The sequence below is a fragment of the Coccinella septempunctata genome, chromosome 2, assembly GCF_907165205.1.
Source record: "Coccinella septempunctata chromosome 2, icCocSept1.1, whole genome shotgun sequence".
NCBI lineage: Eukaryota > Metazoa > Arthropoda > Insecta > Coleoptera > Coccinellidae > Coccinella > Coccinella septempunctata.
Genome location: NC_058190.1, coordinates 23,544,321 through 23,569,548, shown reverse-complemented (window position 1 = coordinate 23,569,548; position 25,228 = coordinate 23,544,321). Strand labels below are relative to the sequence as shown.

At 36.4% G+C, this 25,228-nt stretch overlaps 1 protein-coding gene across 2 annotated transcripts in view; it reads left to right on the top strand.

The window, feature by feature from the left end:
* LOC123308728 (S phase cyclin A-associated protein in the endoplasmic reticulum) overlaps nucleotides 1–25,228 on the top strand; it is a 140,526-nt gene that overhangs the window by 76,481 nt on the left and 38,817 nt on the right. The gene's annotated exons all lie outside the window — the stretch shown is intronic.

Here is a 25,228-nt window from a genome sequence, read left to right as displayed (position 1 = left end):
TTATTAAATTAAATTTTCCAGAGGTTTCAAAGTGTCCATCCTGAAGCTCTAATACAAGCTCTACAGTCTACACCTTCTAATGAATGGTTGCTTTATTGTGCTTGTATATTTCATTCCAGTTGGTGAAATTTTCCAAAACAAGGTTTACATTTAACTGTGCCTTGATTCATTGTAATTGGAATTTATTTTGTATTAAATGATCGGAATACAGTTAGTTATATCATTTAGGAATCTCAGTGAAACCGGAATTTTTTTTGTTTTTGCTCAATTTGGAACTCAGGTTAAATTTAGGAAAGAAATAAGCAGAATGTATGTGATTTGAATTAGATCCTTATTTGGAAAAAAACATGTATGCGTCCTAAAAATCATTGTTTACATTGGATAGGGATCAAAAAAATTCAGGACGCATACATGTTTTTTTTGGCAGGAATGAATTTTCGAAAATCTCGAATATCTCGAAAATCGAGAGTTTTTCTGAACCGCCACAATGTCGTCTACCCGCAAGCAGCATATTTTCCATTCATTAGCCCTGCCCTGTTTATTAGAAAAACTAGCATTAACTCACTTTTTTCGTATTTTTAAATGAGTTACTCATAGAAGAATATTCTTCTACTAGAGATTTATTTTTGCTTGCAACCACCCATATCAGCTCTGTATTGAATCTCTAATATGAAATTATTCATTTTCGTTGCTTATTTCATTTCCTACCAGAGTTACCAGATTCGAACATGAACCATTAACCTTTCATTTAAACGTTCTTCTTTGCCGAGCTTTAAACATAAAGCACTATAATGACAGCAAAATTTCCATCAGAATAACAAGATAAATTTGCGACACTACACATCTATAACCTGCTATGTTTCAGAGTTAATTCTGTGGATCTTTTAAACAGATCTGCATTCCGCAATATCGAATTACTCGAAAACGGCGCATTATTCGAAAAAATATGGAGAACATTTTCATTTTCCAAAATTGTAAAATATTCATCAGTAAAAGTTGGGTTCTTTGAATTACTGGTATTATTATGGTATGTAATGGTCATAAGGAAAAAACTGGAAAACTGGGATGAATTTTTTTATTCAAAGATGATTTTACACTTCAATGGAATACTATATTCCGAATATCATTTCACATTTGGTTTTATTTGTGGGAAACTGAAAATTGAATTGTGTAAGCCAGTCGAGCAGAATTGGAAAGATGATAAAGTGGAAAAGTGTTTCTTTTGACCTCAGGAATTTTCTGTCAAAATATATGAACAAGTCAGAGATTCACCCTGTGTATCTACGTCCAGAAATCTATTTGCTTTTTTTTCAATTATTTCCTTCTTTTCGTTATAACTTTAAAAAAACTACATCGAGTAGATACAGATTAAACTGTTTTATAATCAAACTGCTCTCAATTTTCATCCCTCACTATTTTGGTAGTGGAAAATTCGGGCTTCGTTCATTCTCCTATGTGAAAAAATCTCGTGGGTTGTTATTCCCTTAGGTCAATACGTATTTCTATTGGATCCGAAACGAGCGCAAATGGAATTAATTCAGCTGTCGCTATCGTCGGAGCTTACGTTGATTAAAAAATAATAAAAAGGGCGTTTGTCTCACGCCCCATTGGCTTTGAACACACGTTAAATTTTTGGAGTCACTTCACATCGTCAATTTTATCGATATACAGTGTGTTTGAGCAAAAAGGTGAAGTTGAGTTTGTTTAGTAAAAAAATATCGTAACGGCCTCCGTTTCCAATATAAAGGGTGAAAAAAAAAATGTATCCACACATTATATTACTGACAAAATTTAATGAGTTTTTTTGTTTTTAACATGGTGCTCTATCATCACGGTTCGCACCAAGTTGTTTCAAATATAACTTTTTTGGGGAAGATTAAACCTCTCTATTGTTATTGAACTAAGCTTCTTCAGGGCCCTCAAACGGTAACAGTAAATGAATAACGGCCGGTTTCATAATCAAACCTAAATTCCCTTTAATTTTAAAGCTACTAAAAAGGACAGTAAAGGAAGCTTTAAGCTCAAAGTGACTTTAAATTTTATTATGAAACTGGACGTTATTCTAAACCTCTATCGTGAAAGGACAATAATGCTGGCTGTCGCAAAATTGGGACTTCTCAATAAAATCGATATCGCCAATTTTTCTCTGAAATACATTAAGGGACATCGGCAGTCTGCTAAAAAATGACATAAATGGAACATCAAACGAAACGCCACCACCGCAGTTAATGATTAATCATATTCAAATCAAAATACATATTCAGGATTTGCTTAAAATTTGGACTAGAAAATTTATAAAAAAAAAAATATTTGAAATTACTTGTTGCGGACCTGCAATGAAAGATTAAAACAAATTCATCGAATGCATAAGCTTCCGAAACATAATAATCCAAAATTTCAGTGAAATATTACTAGTAATTTCGACATTGGTGTAAAAAATGTCGATGAAACCTTTCTTCCGCCAGAAACTGACTGACCCTAGAAGTGGGAGCGCCCACCAAAGTAGCGTAGCACTGACATGGCACATAAATGTCTAAGGCGATTCATAATTTTCAGATATCGCACATCTGAGTGAAGTTTCAGTTATTATTTTGCATCACCTTTGTCATGTATTTGCCATGTCAGTGTTACGCTACTTAGGTGGGCGCTCTCCCTTATGGTCAGAAACTTTTTTTTTTTGATTGAAGATATCGTAGGAATTCCTCCATCTAAATTTTTTATCATTAATTCTGCAAAAAAAGGTATACCTACCGTAAACGTTTTCGAGTTACGGGGATGTTTATGATTGATTGAAAATCAAACACAGTCGAACCTCTATAGCTTGAACTTGACGGGACAGCTAATAAAGTTCGGAAGAAAAGTTGAAGCAGTACTATAATCTTGAGAAAAACATTTTATCACAACTTAGAACATACATAACAAGAAACTCACATACAGGTAAATTACTTGATCTTTGAACTTACTTGAAATATGAGCACAAAGCACTATTATGTATTGAAAATAATCAGATATTGAAGTTTAATTATTTTTTATTGTAGGATCAAACTTTTCTGTAGTTTCTAATATAAGAGACAAACCGTGGTCTATTAGTTGAGAACGCAAGCTGGATTGTTTCAATTCCTGTTGATACATCCGTGTCACAACTGTAACAATGCTTATCTCTAGATCCGGTAAAGTAAAGTAGTTCCTAAATCATTCCAACTAAAAACCAGTTCACCTTCACCCACCTGAAGACCCTATTATGATAGCGAATCACGTGTCGTGGTTTAAAGACTCATTTTGTGAAAATCGTATACATAATCTTTTTTTCAATTATGAAATTTCATCAAGTATCGGCCACATCAATTCAAATCTCAACTGTCACACTCACATATAAACTTAAAACAGATTATACGATTTCCACAAAATGTGTTTTTAAACTACTGACACGTGTTTCACTATCACAATAGCATCTTCAGGTGGGTAAAGGTAAACTGGTTTTTAGTTAAAATGATTTAGGAACTACTTTACCATTAATACACTGAGTTAAGAACCAAATATTTTGAGAAATTATGGCATTTCGTACCAATAACGTGAAATACCAGGTGGCCAAAAAGCTGCTTTCAGCTTTCTTCAAATATTGAATTGCTAATTGATGTCGCCGATACTTAATGAAAATCCATAATTGACCTTGAAGCGGATTATTCTACTTTCACAAAATGAGGTTTTAAACCACAACATGTGTTTCGCTATCACAATAGCATCCTTTCCTTCACCCACCTGAAGATGCTATTTTGATAGTTCAACACTTTTCGTGGTTTAAATACTCATTTTGTGAAAATTGTATGTGTTTTAAGTTCAGTTGATATTTATTTTTATGTATTCTGCTAAATTCTATATATTATTGAGGATATATTTTCCTGATCATTCCAAATCTCTTGTGAAATTTTGTGACACACCCTGTAAATTTTTTAGGGAAATGAATGAATTGAATGGGATGGGGCTTCAAACTGATTTTTAAATTCTTGTTTCGGCATTTAGAGTGTCCTACTAGGTAAAAAGTCTTGATTGTCATTCACTGTCATATATGCAGATTGCTTCATACCCAGTCGGTTTTTTATTTTCTTTTTTTTTTCATCTCGTCTCTCGACTCCATGAAATGTTCATCCGGAAGAGGCCGGATATCGCTTGACAGAACGAGACCGAAGTTACGGATATTGTGTGCAATTCGGGCGAGCTGAGCATGCACGGATGCGTTCATGCAACAACGATTCTAATCGCCTCTATCGTCCCCGTTCACCGTTATTAATACCGTGTCAACGTATTTCCCCGCATTGTCCCCTTTTTCATTTCCTCCTCCGCGATTTATTCGAAATCAGTATCGTTTTTCCCCACGACTCTCCTGGCCCCGCACTGTAAATAGTGGATTGTGATTTCATTGTGAAAATGGAACTGAAGCATTTGAGCAGGGTTTTGTTTTATAGCCGTAGAAAAAAATCAATTTCTGAGCTCGGCAATATTATTTGGAGGATCTATTATGGAAAATCGGTGGAATTAATCTTTTAGAATGGTTAGGTTAGGTTGGGTGAAGAATGGTTAGTTCTATTTGACCGCAATCCTTCGTCAAAACTATCCTGCATAAGATAAGATAAGATATTTCTTTATTTCAGATAAATTCGAATTACATGAAGAGTTACAATAAATCCAAAATTAAATGAAATGACGTCACAAAAATTTTTAGTTCACTCAGTAGCTTCAAAATAGTCCCTGAGGTTGTATGGTTCCAATGCAATCAGTAGATTTTTAACTTTATTTCTGAACGATTTATAGTTATTTATGCGTTTTATATCATTTGGTAATTTATTGAAAGCTCTGATGCTCATATAAGCAGCGCTCTTCTCAGTTAATGTTAATCTATGGGTTGGAAACATTATATTTAAATTTCTTGTGTTGTAACTATTTATATTCTCAGATATGAAACTACTCCTATTTTTATGTAAGAACATAAGGCATTCAAACAAATACAGGCCATAAACTGTGAAGATTCCTCTAAATCTAAAAGTTCCTCTACATGATTCCCTAAATTTCATTTTGTAAATTATTCGAATTGCTCTCTTCTGAATTAGGAATATTTTCTCTAAGTTTTCATTTGTTCCCCAGAAAATTATTCCATATTTGTAGGTGGATTCAAAGTTTCCAAAATATACTGTTCTTAAGGTTTTCTCATTCATATATTGGGTTATTGATCTTAGTGCAAAGCATGTTTTACTCAACTTTACTGAAATGATTTCTGTGTGTTGACGCCAATTGAGGAATTGATCAATGTAGACTCCCAGAAATCTGACGTAGTTTGATAGTTGGTAGTTACAGTGGGACAAGGTTACTGAATCTGATTTTTCCTTGCTTGATCTACTTGTGTCAAAAAGAATGATTTTTGATTTGTCCTCATTTAGAACTAGGTTATTTTGGTTGGACCATGTTCTTGATTTCAAGAAGATGTGGTTTGCTCGTCTCGAGAGTTCTTCAAAATCCTCGGCACTGGTTAATAGATTTGTGTCGTCGACAAAATTCACCATGTTTCCTTCATCTTGCAGTACTATGTGGCCTAGATCGTTCAGGTATACTAAGAATAAGAGTGTGCCGATGACGCTTCCTTGGTCGATTCCTATTGTTCTTATCAATATTTTTGACTTTGATTGATTTTTATTTTGTGTGATGGTAACTCTTTGTTTTCTGTTAGTCATGAATGAATCAAGCCATTTAATTGTGTTTCCTCTCACTCCGTAAAACTCTAATTTCTGAAGAAGATATTCTTTGTTTAATGAGTCATAGGCTTTAGAGAGGTCTAGGCAAATACCTAGAGCCATCTTACTGTCCTCAAGTGACTCCAAAATGTACTGCAAGAATTCAAAGATAGCTGTCTGTGTTGAGCGTCCATGTAGAAATCCATGTTGGGTATGTGACTGCAAGAATTCAAAGATAGCTGTCTGTGTTGAGCTTCCATGTAGAAATCCATGTTGGGTATGTGAAAAAGGTTGTTTTCTTTAAAGTATTCAGTTAATCTTGTCGAGACTAGTACTTCAAAAATTCTGGAGAATGCTGGTAGTAAACTTATGGGTCTGTAGTTGTTGAGAAGTTCTGGGTTGCCTGTTTTGAATATTGGTTTTATGAGTGCTAGTTTCAAGGAATCTGGAAATATACCATGTTTGAAAGAATTATTTATGATGTATGATAGTATTTCGCTGACTGCTGGTAATGATAACTTGACTATCATAATAGGAATTTCGTCATCTCCGCTGCTGAATTTGTTTTTGATGGTTTTTGTTAAGTTCTCTATTTCGGAAGGTGTTGTTGGTCTCAGGTAGAAGAACTTCTCTATACGCTTCATGTGAGAATAATCTATAGGTGTTGTAGATATGTTATTTAGAAGGGTGTTTACTGTGTTGTTGAAGTGATCGTTGAAATTTTCTGCTATTTCTTCTGGAGTCCCTTCCAATTGCCAATCTTCAGTGGATCTTGTTGTGCCAGTGATCTCTTTGCATATTTGCCACATAGTTTTACCTTTATTGTCTGACTTGATTATTCTTTCCTCATATGTTTTGGTTCTCTGGTTTTTCAATGCATTGTCATATTCTTTTTTTGTTTTTTGGTAAAGATCAAGATGTTGTTGGCTCACTCTACTTAAGACTAAGAGGATGTCTAATTCGTTTTTAATTTTTTCAATTTCAGGTGTTTTGTGAATATAGGCTCGCTTTTTGTTTAGAGATGGTTTTTTGGGAAAATTCTCGTTGAATATATTTATGAATTCAGACATGAAAACATCCCATTGTCTATTCACTTCGGATATATCTATCTCTCGAACAAGGTTCCAGTTTTGGTTAAATAATTTTTCCAAAAATGCATCTTTTTCTTGCTGGCCATAGAATCTTCGGAAATAGATGGTATTTATCCTTACTTCTTCTGTAGCAAAAATAATTTTTTGTGCTGTGTGATCTGACATATGTATATTAATGACTGAACTTTCCCAATGTTGGATATTTGTGAAGATGTTATCGATAGATGAGCTTGTTTTATTCGTAATTCCAGTATCCTGATTTATGACATGTTTGAGGTTGAAAGATCTCATAAGGTTTATCAGTTCTATTCCATCTCTATTTGTTTTTCGTAATTCTATGTTGGAATCACCAGCTACTATTATTTGTTTATTTTCAGGTATTATTTTGTTTAATGTTTGTTCTAATTTTGAGAAGAAGGTATGGATGTTGCCGCCGGAAGGTCTATATATTGACAAAATGATTATATTTCCTCTCTTTCTGATCCATTCACCTGCAGCGCATTCAAACTCTCCAATTTGAGAAAACTTTTGTAATTTGGTTCTTGTAATACTTTTAAGTGTTTTGTGAAAATATAGTGCTGAACCTCCATGTTTTCCTTCAGGTCTGCAGAAGCTTCCTACTATATTGAAATTTCGTATAGGGAATGTGGGTAGTTGTTCGTATGATTTCCAGTGTTCTGTTATGCATAATATTTTGCACTCTTTATGTTCATTCAGTCCATATTCTAATTTATTCCATAACTGGAGAATTACACCGTTAGATAAAAATTGTGTTCTGTACAGGGTGGGCAAATTTCGATGGGACTGAGCTGTCATTTGTTTTTCGATATCACTGATACTTTACGAAATAAAGGCACCAGTGCGAAGAGCCGAAAAATGAGTTTTCACTTATAACTTGGAAACAAAAGCAGATAGAGGGATGCGGATTTGGCCCTTAACAATCTTTTGAAAATCAAGGTAGGAATCGTGCCATCCATTTTTCCCTAGCTCTTACGGTTACAGAGCTGTCATTCAATCCCATCGAATTTTGCCCACCCTGTATATCTGACAAGACACCTACATACAGGGTGATTCATTGCGAAAAGCGCATACAGTCAGGATGGATGGAGGACACCGAGGTGCTTCTAAATATCCTATATTTTGAGGGTATACCATTCTTTGTACTTATGAACCACCCTATACATTTCTGTGATATTCCATCCGTATGTTCTTTGTCAGGACAGTCAGGAGAGTTATCGATTAACATAATAAAAGAAATCTCATCATTCCAGGTCCAGCTCTGAAAAATTTAATGAGTATGTTTCTAGTCGACACAACACCCTGTACATCAATATTTTGAAATTTCATTCACGAATTTGGAAAGGGCAGATAAAAATAAGTACTAATAAATGTATTTTTGTTTCCGCATACAACTAATTCACTTGTTAGCTTGAGTCAATGTAGAAGTGTAATAAAAAAAATTGACGAAATTTCCCTCTGGTGGCATTCAACGTTTAGAAGTTACGGGAATATATATCCCTCAATATGCTTTTCGGGTCATGAGTTTGTTTATCAAACTATACTTATTTTTCTATTTACTCTCACCCTCAGAAAGCTCGGTACACATTTTTGACTCACTTGTATACAGGGTGTGGCGTAATGAATGGATAATATGGAGACTTCGGGGAGACGACTCTATGGTGGTTCAGAAAAATATATTTTACGTTTAGTAAAAGTGCCTTGGTTTTCGAGATATTAGAGATTTTCGAAAATTCAAGAGAATTACACCCTTCGCCACTCGTTTTGCAGACTTCAAATAAAGGAATTTTTTCAAACTGTTTTTTGGATAGTATTCCTGGATAGATGATCTATCGAATGTAATTCATTATTTTTGAGGGCATGAATAGTTCTTCATGAAAAAAAGAAATAACTCAACTTTTCCGTTTTGCTTATTTTTTTTTCATAGGTTCAACCTAGCGCAGTGTAAAAAATAATATGGCTATCTGAGAGCCAATGCAAGAAAAAACATGCCCGTTTCATTGAGATTCCGAAATGGTATAACTCTCTGTATTTTCAGCATGTAATACAAAATAAATTCCTATTACAATCAGTTGAGGCCTAGTTTAAAGTAAACACTGTTTCTAAAATTTTTAGCAGCTAAAATGAGAAATGCAAGCAGACTAAAGCAATCATCCATAAGAAGGTATAGAGCATGTACTGAAAAGCTCATGGTGGCCTCTTAGAGCATCTCATTTTAGAATTGTTGATATGCAATAACGCTATGATTCATTAGAGAGTGTAGACTATAGAGCATGTATCAAAACTCATGGTGGCCAATTTAAATATCATTTGTGAAACTTTATTGAATGAAACGATATTTCAAAATTGTTATTTTTTCTCGTTTTCTTTTATTATTCAACCCCAACGTTGTGAAATCAATATTTTCAAGTTAATTTCAAGTTATGAGTTGAATTTCAGCATTTGTGTAACAAAGGTCCTGACTCAATGTAATAGAAATTAATTTTTAGCTTTTTTTTCTTAATTACAAAAGTGCTAAAATTCACTTCGGTACTTGAAATTCGCTTAAAAACTATTAACTTCATAACTGTAGGGCTCAGTAATGAAGGAATGCGAAAGAAAACAACCAATTTTAAAATATCGTTTAATTGAATCTAGTTTTACAAAAAGTGTTCAAAGAGGGCATCATGAATAATTGCTTTATTTTGCTTACAAGTTAAAAGAATGTTAAAGGAAAAGGCTTACGTCAAACTCTGCCTTGACTCATTGTGATAGAAATTTATTTTGTATTTAATGCTGAAAATAGAGTGAGTTATACCATTTCAGAATCTCAATGAAACAGGAATGTTTCCTCTCGGTTTGGCACTCAGGTAACCATATTATTTTTTACGCCACGCTGGGTTGAACTTAGGAAAAAAAAATCAAAATTTTAGTTAGATCTTTTTTTTCTGAAAAACTATTCATGCGCCCCAAAATTAACAATTTACATTCGATAGCGCATCTATCCAGGAATAGTATCCAAAAAACAGTTTGAAAAAATTCCTTCATTTTGAGTCTTGCCTGCAAAAGCAGTGGCGAAGGGTGTGATTTTCTTAATTTTCGAAAATCTCCAATATCTCGAAAACCAAGAGACTTTTACTAAACATAAAATATATTTTTCTGAACCGCCATAAGGTTCTCTACTCGCAGGCATCATATTATCCATTCATTACGCCACACCCTGTATATCCTAAATTGCTTTCCATTATATACCCAAAATGTATTCTTTACTTAACTAATCAATATGTACAAACTGTTGTTTTATTATTCTTACCGAGAATACATCAGAAAAGTGAGGAAATTATCATACTATAGCTGAAAAAATAATTAGAAGCATATAAAGAAAATTCTAGTTTTTTGATTTGTCCACCTTTGTATTGTAGATTCCTTCGAACTTCCTTCGAGATATTTTTGTATAGAAATGAGTTGTTATTTCTTCGGAATGTACTGGGTGGGCAAAATTCGTTGTATACTGAGGGAATCTCGAGAACCATAAGAGCTAGAAGAAAACCGATGACACATTTCCGAGATCTTGTTCCGAGAAAAGAATAGTGAAAACCGTACACTCCCATTCTTCGTTTCTGAGTTATTGGCAAAAAATGAGATTTTTACGATTTCAAAAAGTTCTCATAACTGTTTTGCCTTTGAAGTTACAGATCTGGAACTTAAACCTTATACAGGCACTTTTTTACGTAGAATCCTCTGATGAGCTCAAAATATGTATTTTTACTGATTGAATTCGTTTGCTGATTGGATTTACACCAGTGTAGGGGAGGTGTAGTTTATCTACATCTCCTTTTGACTATGTGTAGATAACTACACTTCCTCTACACTGGTGTAAATCATATCGAGTGTAGAAAAGTGCTACACTTTATATCTAAACGAAAGGACCTATTGACACACAGAGTGTTGTTTCGACTCAAGAAGAGGGAGGAGATGCCGGACCTGAAAAAATACTTCTTTATTTTTTTATCGACTCGACTGTGGATGAAAAATGTTAAGGTCAAATATAATGAAAATGTGGTTCATAAGTTACGATTAATTGAAAAATGGGGGAAAAGCCTATATCATCCCTGTATCCTAGTAATAAAGAAAGATTGACCCATTAAGTATAGGTCATTTAGAGGCACCGTGATTTCGACGAGCTGAATCGCGACAAATTGCAGTTATGGCCTTCTGAAATGGCGTCTAAAAAGTCTCATAAGATCTCTTGCCAGCGTCGTAAGGTATTCAATGTCCAAGGTCCAACAAATATATTTTTAAGATTTAATAACTCAATACAAGGGGGTAGTCACTAGTCACAGATATTCACGGTTGACCCTGCATTATAGTAAGTATTGTGAAGGGCTGCGCGCCCTCCGCCCTCTATCTCAATAACCATTGACCATATGAAAAAAGCTCGTACACAAAATTTGTCGCAAATTTCATGCTCTACAAATTTGATAATAATAGATGTTAACATCTTTGCAGCCATAGAAACCGAAATAATCGCAATTTTTTGACATTTCACCTTGGATAGCTTATGACGCAGACACGAGATATTATGAGACTTTTGAGTCATCTTCAGGAACTCCAAAATGAAAGTGTAAACGAGTTTCCAGCTTATTATCTCTCATTCCGATGTGACTGGACTAAAGGTTTAGTGTACAAAGACCTTCGTTGAAAAAAAGCATATGTCATCTGCAAAAAATCTCTCAGCCAACTGACACAAACGCATCCGTCTGATAGTGACATAGAATAGGACTCTTCACATTGTAACAATATAACCAAAAATATGACGAATCCAGGGACGAGGACGTGGATGCTTTCTGCGTCACAGAGAATGTTTGCACAGAGGGTCCATAAACATCGGAGGAGGCTGAGAAACGACACGTGTTCTGAACAACCAGAGAAAATGCTAACAGCTATGCCATTGCCGAACACTTCGTAATGCACGACCTACTTAGTAGTGTCACATGCACCTGTCCTATCCCCATTTCACCCCGTTCAGATTCACGCCCGGGGGCTGCTCCTGTTCCTGTATCCGGGTGCTGCAATCACCATGGTTCATTTGTGAATATAGCGGTGCCCTTTTCGCATAAGATTTATGTTCTGTCGAGATATACCTACCGGCTTCACGGGTTTTATTCGATTCGGTTTTGTTGGATTGAAGATTGCGACCGCTTATTGATGACAGCGAGTGGGATATTAGCCAAATCATTATCTTGTTTGAATTCATATGAATTTCGCCTCAATAATGAATAACTCTGGAGGATTATTTACGAGAATCATTATTAATTTGCTTCTGATGATTAAAAATGGCATTTCAGGTTTGATAATAATAATAATAATTCATTATTATTCACCAAAAATCATTGTTACAATATAAATATATCATACTTGTGCAATGAAAATGGGAAACGCCAGATGTAAACAAAGAAAATCAATCCTCAGAGATTGCTTCTGCAAAATGAAAAAAATTCTTCAATAGTGTACGGTTCTACATCAACTAGAAATGTATGTATCTGTTTTCGAAAAAGTTTGCAATTTTTAATTCCTCTTATGGCCATATGCACCGTTTCATTAAACGAGATTAATTCCTTAAACATCATTTTTTTCCATAGAGATTCTATGCTTAAACGTCGTTTTAGAGCTTAAGCTTCGTTCATTCAAACGGTGCATACGGCCATTAAGTACATGGGCAACGAGTTGAACAGTCTAATGCATATGTAAGTGCAAGATCTCTCTGTTGATGATAAGTTGTGCTGTGGATTAAACAAAAAATTGTTTCTCGTGTTGTATGAGCCATTATTTTTATATTTCTCGAAGTAATTTGGGTTTTTCTGTATGAATTGTAGACTTCTGTAGATGTACAATGCTGGCAGTGTGGGAATGTTATTTTGCCTGAACACTCCACGACATGTTTCCCGAAACTTCATACGGAATATACTTCTTATAGCCCATTTTTGTATCCTGAACACAAGGATGGCCCATCTACTATTTCCCCAGATCAGCAATCCATAGCTCATTAGAGGCTGGAAATTAGAAAAATATATTGTTTTCAGAAATTCTGTGGTGAGCTCGGATTTCAGTAGACGAAGTGTATAAAAAACTATGTTTCGGTGTTTACGAAGCTCTGTCGTATGGTTAAACCTCAAGGTGACGATCAACATTAACTCCCAGCATATGTTAGGTCTTCTGGAATCGTTGTCTTACGTTATTTATGTGAGAAGAAAACAAATTCAGTATTTAGAGTCAGGTTGTGAGCTGCACATCAAATATTGACGGACTCAGTAAAAGTATGAAGAGCTTCTTGAAGATTTCTACATTTTTTGCACGAAGAAGGATGTTGGTATCCTTTGTATACAGGATGATTTCCTTGTAGGACACCCTGTGAAACATCCGTGTGAAACATCATCACCATTTATCGTCATTGATACACGTTGCTTCCATCCCTGTAAATAGCTCCTCATTAGTTCTAACTGTGTGCCCCTAATGCCGTATGCCTCCAGTTTTTTAAGAAGCAGAGAGTGTGCAACCGAGTCGAAGGACTTGGAGAAATCCAAGAAAAATCCCAGGATTAGGTCATCTGCTTCCAGACCCTCTACAATCATTTAACTGCGTTGTTTCAAAATAGAAGAGTAGTCATTGAAATAGAGACTAGGAAATATTTCTTCTTCAACCTCAACCTCTTGGTTTTCAGACTTTTTTTAGAAAAATTGCATAGCTATACTGCATTCACATTTATTTTAGCAGTCGGTTGGCCATGAAATAATTTTCTCAAGTTTTTGTAAGTGGAACGGATTAAGGTTGGCAATCATGAAATGTCGTTAATGTCATAACGCCGTTGCCACAACTAATATCAATTTTTATTATGAAAATGCCGAAAGTGATTGAAAAAAGAGAGATGGTTTCAGGAAGTGCTATTTATAATTCAGGTCCGCTCATTCAAATAGTTATACCTTTATATTCTGAAATCCACAATACGTCAGACGGTAGCGAACATATTCAATGTAAGAGAATTTATATAATGTTTCATCTGAATCTAAACGACTTACATATATTTCAGCTGAATATTTCCACAATCAGAAAGATTGTGAATGAAGAGGATGACAAAGAATTTCCTTCTATTTGGTGGCCCAAAAAAGTGGTGGCATTTGAGAATTTTATGTTTGTGTAAATTAATGCGAAAAGTTTACTACAGGATATTCGATGAATGTCATCGTAGAATACGTTGCGGAACATTGATTGTTCTATATTTCATTTGACTTATCCTATACTTGGTAAATGTCTTAAGGTACCAATAAATACCTAATTATTATTAAATCAATGTATCAAGATGAGCAGCCACAAGTACGCGCCAGGTGTCCTGTTGATTGTTTATTCATGTGAAATTTTTGTTCAAAAGTGAATTTCATCTTGAATTGAAACTTCCTTTAATTCCTTTTACTTATATTGATGTAAGATGATTTTTGTTGAAGAATTTAACATTCTTGTAATTACCTGTTAATTCCTTCGGGAGATAACCATTCCCAACCACTGCATCATATGCATTTCATCGGGTTAATATTTTTGAAATCTACAACTGATGTAACGTATTCTAACTTTAGCCAAAGAAGATAACGAACATGAACTCTCCTCAAGCTAGTGCATATTATGATATTATACTGAAGTCTTGTATTTTCCATGCAAATAACTGGATTTGGTATGCCTTCAATCAGTTTGTATAAACTTCAATTATGTTCGCCACATATTTTCCGAACAGATTCGACATTGTGATAAAATACGTAATAACAGAAACTTTTACGTAGAAAGGGCAACATAGCGTTGATTTAAAAGCCAAAAATGTTTTGACAAGCGTCATAACCCCACATTTTCGTACTATACAGAGTGAAATGTGTCAAATTTCCATGGCCAACCGACTGCTAAAATAAAAGTGAATGCAGTATAGGAACCATCTGAAAAATTTACATAATGTCAAAAATTTACGGTGACTGTTCCGCCCCCTTGAGTCGGTATAATAGACCTCTACATTCAGGCGTTATGTTCCTGTTTTAGCGACATCTATTATTCAGGTCGTTCGGTCGTTTACAATGCTCCAATTTTTCAGTTCATTCAGTGTATTCACTTTGACTGGCAATTTTAATTTACATTTTGCCCGAGAACAGTGGGTATGGCCGACCATAGCGCCTGGTATGTCTTTGGCCGACGGCTTTCTCTTTGTCAAACTCAAATTCGAGGTACCCTTTTTCTGTCGATTGAATAAATAGAAGGAAAGTTGCAGCAAAAATAGAAGTTTATTGCAGTATTTCAAAAAGAGCCTACTTTTGTGGCTACATTCCTCATTCCGTTTACTAATACATATTTTTCATTCGATTTGCTCATTGCAATAATTTCTCGCGATTTTCCATTTCCAGTCGATTAGTCTTATCGAGGAGGAGGACCCATCATAATTGCTTCACCAGGTCGCCTTCTTCAACAAATTCCATATTCGATTGAAACTTGAAAATACCACGGAATAAGGAGAAATAATCTTTCGATTTACGATGAAATCCAGAAGTGTATCGAAATTTAATTGCAAGGTTTAGATCTTTGTCGCTGTGTCAACAAAGATCTGATTTGTCTTGACGCGAAGAACAGCATAAAGAGCACGGTTTCCAATTAACGGTGTGATCCGAGTCAGAATTCCTTATTAAAAGTTGTTGAGGGTGGATTAGCTGCACCCCCTCATAGCAAGCTCCCTGTATTTTAGAGAAGAGATTTCCAAATCTATTTCTACAATAGTACAATATCTTCACCTCGAAGTTTCATATCTTTTTGGCAATACAGAACAATAATATAATAGTTGCAATTTGATATACTTAGAACGATTCCTGAAAACATCGATTTTTTTAGAGCGTCTTGAATGTGTGTGAAGTTGGCTCAGAAAATTGAGAAAAAAACGAAAGTGCTGGGCTAACTTTTTTTTCAATTTCAAGATTTCCGGGAAAATCCGACGAATTTTCGAGAAAATATTCACGGCACAAGTCAGCACAAATGTAGGACAAATTTTCTAATTTTTGAAAAAGTGCTGGACTAATTTTTTTCTTCATTTTCGATTTTCCTGGAGATAAGAGAGACGAACGGCACAACATCAGTCGCCAAAACTCATTTTTTCGTAAGTGCTGGGCTGGCCCATTCTATAAATTTTATGAAATATTTTGAGAACCGTGTGGAAGAAATAAAAATTTAACGGCACAAAGCAGCACAAACTTAGCACAAAAATTTTGTGCTGTGCCAATTTCACACACACATGCGTCTTGAGGCATTCACTTTGCATTGCATTGACCTACATCTTTTTGAAATACTTACATTGGAATACCCAGGTGACCAGATTCGTACTCAAAGTAATAGAACTATAAAGAACATATTACATTATGCCAAATCCTAGGTTTGAAAATATTCTCCAAGAAAAATTACAACAGTTCTTTACACTTTGAATCATCAGAGCTATTCTCACAACTGCTCCCTCTAAAGCTCGCCCTCCAGCTCCAGAATTTCGAGGAACTCCCTATATCATAGGGGGCTTCAAGGAGGCTGAATCCTCATCCCTTCTATAATTTTCTCATCCAAGACATTCCTTACGCAGGTTTGCAATGGCGAGGCATTCTGTAACCAGGTGAACAGGAATTTCCTCGTCTTCCCCACAGACTCTGTTCTCGTCAGTTTCTGGTAACCTCATTTTCATTATATGCTTTCTAAGGCGAAGGTGGCTATGAAGACAGATTTAGAGTTTGGGAACAGGGACAATGGCGTGATAGAGGACTGTTCGGGGGGCACGCGAGGGCTCTCAAGATGGTGAAGGATACCAGCGCATCGCTTCTCCATAGGGGAACCGCACGGGCACCAGCTTCTACTTCGCCGAACCCAACAGGGTAATTGTTTCTGATAGAGATCTATGGTCTACACCAAACAGGATTCTTGTGCCTGAAGGTCCCATTTGGTTCACCGATGGCTCTGTGATGGCCACGGGGACTGGAGTGGGAATAATGGGACCTCGTTCCAATCTGTCCATTTTCTAGGGAAGTATTGTTCCATAGAACAGGCTGAACTGTATGCTGTTCTGGCCTGCACACTGAAGAATATCCTCAAAGGGTACTCCGGCAAACACATCTATATTTGTTGTGACAGTCAGGGAACCCTGAAATCCCTCTCTGAGGAAAGGGTTAACTCACATATAGTAGAGGAATGCAGGGAGGCTCTGCGGGAGCTATGCTCTGATAACATTGTGAAAGTTATCTGGTGTCCGGCGCACGCGGGACTTCCGGGAAACGAGAAGGCAGACATTGTTGGTGCGGGACCGACGCTCTGTACTTGAGGTGAAAAAACTCTTGGCTCTTGAGAGGAAACAACTGAGTATAGTTACTGGAGCAATGACTGGCCATTCGTTTAATAAACACTTAAATAGAATGGGACTGACTGGCTGTTCCCTGTGCCGCTGGTCAAAGGAGCACTGATGAAACATATTATGTTTATTTGCAGTAACCTTGAAGAGTTAAGGATAACACACCTAGGAAACACAACACCCACAATTCCTATGGTGACAGGACTCCTCTCTGTCGACTTGTGGCGTTTTTATCAGTAGTCTCAGGTTTTGAGTCTCTCCAACTACAAGCGGACGAACAATGGGTCACTAGGCCTCAGTTCAGCTCAGTGAGGCATCCCAAGTAGAAGAAGAAGAAGACGACAATGTCCTGCGAGGAGGCATAACTTTTTCTTACCCAGATCCAAATACTTTTTGGATCTTACAGTCTTAAAATTCCAGACGAAATTTTTGGTATGACCCATTCCTGAAAGATTCATCCAGAACGTTTTTCTTTTGATTTATTTTTTTCCAGAAACTCTTTCCTGTGCATTATCCTATGCCACAGAAAGGCTCTGAGCCAGTAAGTGGCGCTTGTACTCCCTTTCTGGCGGGTATGCTGGCTTCCTCGTTTCCTTTGATTCCAGAGTGACCCTGAACCCAGACTAAAGAGACCTTGTTTTTGCCTATTTCATTGAATTTCCTTCGGCACTCCCAAGTCGGCTTTGAGTCGATGACAAAGGAGTTCAGTACTTTGATGGCGGCTTGACTGTTAGAAAGGATCACTATGTCACATCCATAGTTTATTTCCAGGTTTATGTCCACGCATCTTTCGATTTCTGCTTGAAAAAGTCTCGAAGCAAGAGCCTAACGATAGTGTACACTTGGTGCTTGCCTCGTATATTCCAGCGCCATCCCCTGTCGTGGTTTTTGAACCATCAGTGTACCATTTGATGGTATTAACTTTCGACTTCTGGGTAGTTCCTTTTCCCATTCCTTCCTTTTACAAAGCATCGTGTTAAAGTTCTTTACAATGCTTACATTTTTAATTATAACATCACTTGATAAGTTCGCTGATGAGATGTACTTGTTTAGAGAGGACCAGGGTATCTGACTTTTAATTCTTTCATTACCTCTACCTTCTCTAGATATTCTGAGGATGGCCCCATGGTCTACCCTATCTATCACTAGATGTAGAGGAGTGAGATCTATAATGACCTCAAGTACTCTAGTTGGGCAGGTTCTCATAGCTCCAGTGATTCACGCACATGCAAGCCTTTGTAGCTTGTCGAGTATTATACTTGTGCTCGTCTGCTCTGCTTTAGCAAACCAGTATATTGCCCCATAGGTTATTATCGGTCTCGCAGGACACAGAAACAAACGCAATATATAACATAACTGGTTCTTCAATCTCGCACAAGCTTTTTAAAGAGCTCCTGACAGATACCACCCTAGGGCACATTGATACGTAAAAGAATCGGCATAAGGATACAAAATTTACATCTAATTCAAAATGAGAAAATCACTGTCGACATATTCAGAAATAAATATCAATTCGCTATGGAATGGAAAAATGAATTTCATGGTGAATCATTGAAACTAAGGTCAAAATTCTCGTTGGAATATGCTACCAATGAATTATCTCAATTTTAACACGCAGTAGAGTTACTAATGTTTATAAAAAGCCGTGCTGATACATCACGGTGAAACAAAATCAGGTCGGCAGAGAACAAGACAGAGGTCACACAAATGCGAATTGTAGCTAGAAAACACAAACGAAATAACACAAAAATCACTCTGTTGATTCAGTTGAAACACTGATCGTTTCTTCTCTTCACTCAAAGAAATGAAATTCTGTACTCTATTTCTAATAAATTCAGTAATTCTGGTTTTTCTGTTTTCTATGTCACTCGCTATATTAAGAATGGAATGTGATCTCTATGTCGGCGTAACATCTAACGAAATTGCCCTCCATGAAACAAACCACTCCTCGGAAAGCTATCGCAATGATTCGGTTCAATTCCTAGATCAAGTGTCCCTATCAGGGCGACTCGAAGTTTCCAGAGTCAATAAACCCTTTCAGTCGGATCCGCTCTTAATTTGGAGAGAGTTAATTTATGTAAAGTCTTTTCTCGCCACTCGGAATATCTGACATCAAGGGCCGAGCCCAAACAAACACTCTCCACATCGGTTCAGGCTCCCAGGAACTTTTCAAGTGGCCCGAAGCTTCAAGTGCGTCTCTTGAGTAAGCGAATAAAAGCGGAGGATGCCTTACAGAGGGGCTCAACTGCTGCGATGAAGTGTAACGGAGAAATGAGGATTCAAATTCTATCGGAAAGAATCGAATCTTTTCGTTGGTTCGGATGGGATAGTACACACACATAGGGAAGGATATGAAACTGGTGACTGAAGTGAAAACCAGAGAACACGGCAAGTTTCTGTGTCGCATTGTTTGGGTCTTTTCCTAATGTTGAAATTTCAAAATACTGTGTCATGAAACATATTTCTTTTTTACTCATCACGAGGTAACAAAGAATATAGTGTACAAGACATTGAAATATTTCAAAGACTATTAACGGAAATTTGTTTGCAACTTATGAGTGCCACGCAACAAAGTGTACCTTAGTATGGTGAAAACGAATTTAAGTTAAGGGTAGAGTTGGGGCATCGCTTACTCTAAGGAGATAGGGGCTTGTTTGGGGATCGTTGGTGAGCTGATTATTTCTAAAATTTAAGAGTAATAATCAGGCTTTTCAGTCCAGAGTCAAATCGCAGCTACGTCATGGCTGATGAGGTTTTCCAAACACTGATAGGATGGTTATCGGAATCAAACCGTTATTATTGATAGCATAAAATTGGCCCAGCTGAATGTTTCAAGTGTTTTGGTGTTAATATTGAAAAGAAACAACAAATTGCCCACCCTCATATCATTCATATCAGTCAAATTCTCTTTGCAAACTACCATAATCAATAAAAAAATTTTACTACAGTTCCTTAGACACTAATAAACTCGAGAGTTACGAGGATATATTGAAAAATTCTCAGCCTACTATATAATCAAACAAAATTTCAATATCAAAATATTTTGTTACTCAACATATTCTCCTTTTAATTGGATACATTTATTACAGCGAACCTGCAATGTCTCTAGACCTTTCAAAAAAAATGTTTCTTCTTGCTCTGCAAACCAGACCTCCACAGCTTTTATTACCTCCTCGTTGGAAGAAAATTTACCACCTTTTAAATTTTTTTTCAGTTGAGGAAAGAAATGATAGTCGGATGGAACCAAATCTGCTGAATAAGGGTGGTGTTCTAGTAATTCAAACCCTAAATCACGAATTTTTTGCATGGTAACATGAGATTTGAGTGCAGGGGCGTTGTCCTACAAAAACAAAACACCTTTGGGTAGCTTTCCGCGTCTTTTCTCTTTAATTTTTTTCCGTAGAGTGGTCAGTAATGTCGAATAGTAATCTCCAGTTATTGTTTCTACCCTTGTCCAAAAAACAATCATGATTACTCCACGGCAATCCCAAAAACTAAAGCAAGAATTTTTCCAGAAGATTTTTGGACACGAAACTTCTTAGGTCTTGAAGAACCAGAGTTTTGCCATTCCATCGATTGTTGCTTTGTTTCTGGATCGTAGAAATGTACCCAAGGCTCATCCATAGCAACAATTCGGTTTAAGAAGTCTACATCGTTTTCAAATCGAACGCGATGCTTCTACCCTTGCACGCTTTTGGTCAACATTCAAACATTTGGGGATCCATTTTGCAGCAATTTTTCTCATGTCCAAATTGACGTGAACTATAGGATGAACGCGTTCGTATGAAATATTCAGTGCTTCAGATATTCGTTTTAGCCCAGTTCGACGGTCTGATAAAATCATGTCATGAACTGTATCGATATTTTCGGGGACTGACACAGAAACTGGCTTTCCCGATCGGTCATCATCTTCAATGGAAAATATACCTCTTTTGATGCCTGCATACAGTCCAATTTTTCACGGTCGCATACGAAGGACATTGATCACCAAGGGTATTAAGCATATCTTCGTGAATCTGCTAACCTCTTAAATGTGTGTGAAGGTGGCCCAGCACTTTTCGAAAGTGTGAATTTTGAAATTTTTGTTACCTTTTTTTTCAATTTCAGGATTTCCCGGAAAATCCGACATATTTTCGAGAAAATATTTACGGCACAAGTCAGCACAAATGTAGCACAAATTTTTCCACTAATTTTTGAGAAGAAAAAACAAAAGTGCTGGCTAACTTTTTTCTTCATTTTCGATTTTCCGGGAGATAAGAGGGACTTTCGCGAAAATTCGAACGGCACAACACTGTACATGCGTAGCACAACCTGTTTCAGTTGCCAAAACTCATTACTAGTACTGGGCTGGCCCATTCAATACATTTTGTGAAATATTTTGAGAACCGTGTGAAATAAAGAAAAAATTTCAACGGCACAAAGCAGCACAAACCTAACACAATTCAGCACAAATTTTTTTTTTCGAAAATCGAAAATTGCTGGGCCAACTTCACACACATACCTTTTTTACCCTTTTAAGTACAGGTACTTGATGATGGCCCGATACTGCAATTTTTCGATTTTCACAATAACGGTGGTCATCTTCTTTCTTTTAATTTATTGCGTAACTCTGGTTTACTTTTTTGATCTCAAACTTCCCACTGACACTTCTAATGAGTTATTGTTCGTTGCTATGGTAATGCAATATTTTTTTTTATGCATGGAACTGGTCTAGGCTTACTAGATATCAATACATCCTCGTAGTTGTAATTTGCTGGGGAAGATATTTTAAGGATCTATTAGACTTTTGTATTCAAATATTCAGGATTCTTCTGTTCTCAACCTATTAAAAAATTCAATAAACTCGGAATATTCATTCTTCAATATTTTTCTCCGTACACTCGTCATCTCGCAGCTGCATCATTTCTTCATAGCTATCCATCACTCGAATCATTACAGCGATTATCGATCTACCCCATATCCCTTAACGATCCATGCGAAATCTCCAGTCGAACATTATCTCACCCAGCATCGGCATAATCGAGTTTACACCCACGCGTTCGGCGCACACGCGTTGCTCAAAGTGTCCACAATTCGCGATCCGCGTGAGTGTGACGGCCAGTTTTCTAATTAGGGAAACGCTGCAGGGACATCTGGCTTCAGGACACCTAATCAACGAAATCATCCGACGATTTATCGGTGACGGTGAAATTCGATTATAGAAACTGCTAGACTGATTCTCCTAATATGCCATTAGTCACTTGCTGAACTGCTGCATTCAATCACAAACAGATGCAATTGAGCAAAAAAATATCACCCCTCCAAGATCTTCACATCTCATGCTTCTAGACATAAGTATTTCAAATAACAAATGAGAAAATCCACCTAGGCTTTTTCAAGAATTATCAAAGGTAATACGATTTGATTAGTTTAGTCCTATAATAACATTGATAGTCCACTCAACTGCTAACTTTTTTCAGTGAGTACACGATAGACAATAATAATAATGTAACTATACAATCGTGTGAGAGATCTGATTGTGGAAGATATCTTGAAAAACCTACCGAACAAAGCCATCCTCCTTCTGACTATTCAACAGGATTTTGGAGGTAGTCTATTATCCTATGCAGTGGAAGCTCGAAAAAGTCATTACTGTACCGGTAAACAACTAAAAGAATCTCCTATCGTTGAATAAATCTAATGCCAATCATGTCAAAGCTATTTGGGAAACTGCTACTAAAGATCAGAAGGAACTATAATCCTAAAAATAAGGCCAGATCATCAGTTCGGATTTCCAAGCAAACTTGGGAAAATTGCACTTCGTTTTTTTATGTACAGCAAGCTTTCGACAGAGTCTGACTATAAAACAGTATGGTCTGGTGTCCCGCAAGGTTGCGTTTACTCTATATGATGTCCACCTCCTGATTACTGATTAATCTCTCCATAATCCCTCAAACAAATGCAACTATAACTGCCAAAGAACTTCAAGAACCATCTGGATGTACTGACTGAGAAGGTTGAAGTTAACACCCTAAAATCCTCCTAGATATCGTTCACCTGCAAAAGTGAAGCTGAACTTGAAAATATTCTTGTACAGAAGGGTAACCTTTTCAAAAGAAGGTTCTTGATTTCTTTATTGTAAATTTTTGAATTGGGAGAAGAAATTCAGCACGTGATAAATGATTGAACAACTTAATACTTTAATACAGTGGAGACCATTCAAATCTATAAGTTCTATGTCTAGGCAATAATACGAGGATATATTAAAAAATTCTTAGCCTACTATAGAACCAAATGAAATTTCAATGTCGAAATATTTTATTACTTACCATATTCTCCTCTTAGTTGGATACATTTATTACAGCAAACCTGCAACGCCTCTAGCCCTTTCAAAAAAAATGTTTCTTCTTTCTCTACAAACCAGACCTCCACAGCTTTTATTACCTCATCGTTGGAAGAAAATTTACGACCTTTTAAACTTTTCTTTGGTTGAGAAAAGAGATGAAAGTCGGATGGAGCCAGATCTGGTGAATAAGTGGGGTGTTATAGTAATTAAAACCCTACATCCTGAATTTTTTGGATGTCAACATGAGATTTCTGTGCAGGGGTGTTGTCCTGCAAAAACAAAACACCTTTGGGTAGCTTTGCGCGTCTTTTTCCTTTAATTTCTTCACGTAGAGTGGTCAGTAATGTCGAATAGTAATCTCCGTTCATTGTTCTACCCTTATCCGAAAAATCAAATCATGATTACTCCATGGTAACCCCAAAAAACTGGAGCCAGAACTTTTCCACCAGATTTTTGGACACGAGAATTCGTAGGTCTTGGAGAACCAGGGTATCGCCACTCCATCGATTGTTGCTTTGTTTCTGGATCGTAGAAATGTACCCAACTCTCATCCATAGTAAAAATTCAGGTTCAGAAGTCTACATCGTTTGCAAATCGAGCACCGATGCAAAGCGATGCTTCTACCCTTGCACGCTTTTGGTCAACATTCAAACATTTGGGGATCCATTTTGCAGCAATTTTTCTCATGTCCAAATTGACTTGAACTATATGATGAACGCATTCGTATGAAATATTGAGTGCTTCAGATATCCGTTTTAGCCCAATTCGACGGTCTGATAAAATCATGTCATGAACTGCATCGATATTTTCAGGGACTGACACAGAAACTGGCCTTCTCGATCGGTCATCATCTTCAATGGAAAATTAACCTCTTTTGAAGTTTGCACTCCAATTTTTCACGGTCGCATAGGACATTGATCACCAAGTGTATCAAGCATATCTCCGTAAATCTGCTCTTTTAAATACATGTACTTGATGATGGCTTGATACTCCAATTTTTCGATTTTCTCAATTTCGGTGGACATCTTCTTTCTTTTAATTTATTGAGTAACTCTGGTTTACTTTTTGGACCTCAAACTTCACAATGACACTTCTAAAGAGTTATTATTGCTATGGTAACGCAATATTTTTTCTATGCATGGAACTGGTTTAGGCTAACTAGATATCAATACATCCTCGTAATAAGAATTAATTCAGATGTATACCATCCGTCGATGTGAATATCAACAAGTGTTACGATCTGAATTGAACTAGCCAATTTGCCATCGGCAAGGCCACCAAATCTTCTTTCTATTAATTTATTGCGTAACTCTGGAAGAGAAGTATCATCTGCGGATAATGTTAACAGAAAACAGTCCAACCACACAGTCAGATCATTTATAAATGATATGAATAATAAAGCTCCCATCTCGGAACCCTGAAGAACTCCAAGACCAACATCGTGACACTCGGAATAATTTTCGCCTATTCTAACTGACAAATGTGAAAATTTCTACTACTTCTCACAATTCCACATATTTGTCGAGTCTTTCGTCTTTTTTTCTGCTAAACTATTCTTAAGACATTTGCTCATCATTTCGGAACCTTGTTCAGTCGAAATTGTGGCTAGCTCTCTCTTTCTCTATCTGAAATATTGAAATGGCAACCCTGGTTCTCGATTAAGGGAGGCAATCTCCTGCTGACGACAAGG